We start from the raw sequence: 1,180 nt of genomic DNA, 5'->3' as shown, positions 1-1,180 counted from the left end.
GCTCTCGATTTACCGGTCGATCTACGTTCCCCCCCTCATCTATGGTCATGAGCTTTGGGTCATGACCGAAAGAACGAGATCACGGGTACAAGCGGTAGATGCTTTATAGTATTCAAAGGAAAGTTGGTGCAATGAGGGGAATAGGAAGAAGTAGAAAAGAAGAAAACATTATATCCAGGTTACGTTTTGGTCATACAGGTTTAAACAGTACACTATTTAAAATGGGGAAACATCCAACAGGTAACTGTGAATTTTGTTTCCAAGAAGAGACGGTAGAACATGTTTTGTTGTTATGTCCTAAGTTCTCTGAGGAGAGAACGAAGTTAGAATATAGACTTCTAAAGAATAAGTTACAGTTAAAAATACAAGATGTTTTGGGATATTCTTCTTCTTCTGAATATTTACGTTATTTAATAAAGTATCTTAAGAAAACTAAACTGATAGAAAGGATTTAGGTTTTTTTTTGGTCGTGGGGTTGGTTATATAAGTTGCGTCCTGATCCACACTCCATACCAGTAGGTGGCAGTAATGCACACCCTTAAGTTGCTTGCTAACTGCCATTAAAACAAAAAGAAGAAGAAGAAGCCAGCTGTCAACGGATAATCAACGTCTGACTCCATAACAACCAGCGGCCAATCAGCTGCTGATTCTAAGCAGAACCGCTTGGCCGGCCTGATTGGAACCACAGCTCTTGTGGTTCCAAGGGGCCGGGTGGAACCGGTCGCAAGTTCTAATGCAAACACGGTCGAAACCGTTCCATTCTGTTCCTTTCAGTGCGAAAACGCCTTAACAGTTTGAAGTGCCCACTTTCTAACAGGTAAGGATTGCATCGTTTAAATTGTATTTTCAGATTTTTTATTGGACAGTTACTTAGAAAGACAAGTATTCATATGTAAGGTAAGATGTATTATTTTTATGCCCTAGCTTGGTCGAACCATGTGTGGTGGGATGGTGTTTCACCCTCCCCCACGCTTTGCGTCGGGTGTGGCGAGAGGTGCGCCACTGATTGGTGGGCGGGGCAGATGCCTTTAAAGCTGGGTAAGTCGCTGCGAGGTGTGTGTGTGCCCTTGTTTCCTCCACTGTCTGCACAATTGGCGGCTACATGTTGGCGGTGTTTGATGAGCTCGTCTGATGTTTGCGGCTCTGCTGGCGTTGCCGGCCGCGGCTGGAGGTTGTTGTG

At 44.2% G+C, this 1,180-nt stretch overlaps 1 protein-coding gene across 1 annotated transcript in view; it reads left to right on the top strand.

Annotated features, from left to right (window-relative positions):
• The window catches only part of fmn2b (formin 2b), a 95,424-nt gene that overhangs the window by 87,324 nt on the left and 6,920 nt on the right, over positions 1 to 1,180 (top strand). The gene's annotated exons all lie outside the window — the stretch shown is intronic.

Source organism: Poecilia reticulata, linkage group LG19, assembly GCF_000633615.1.
Source record: "Poecilia reticulata strain Guanapo linkage group LG19, Guppy_female_1.0+MT, whole genome shotgun sequence".
Taxonomy (NCBI): domain Eukaryota; kingdom Metazoa; phylum Chordata; class Actinopteri; order Cyprinodontiformes; family Poeciliidae; genus Poecilia; species Poecilia reticulata.
The sequence above is the reverse complement of the archived record's forward strand: the minus strand, read 5'-3'. Positions and strand labels throughout refer to the sequence as shown.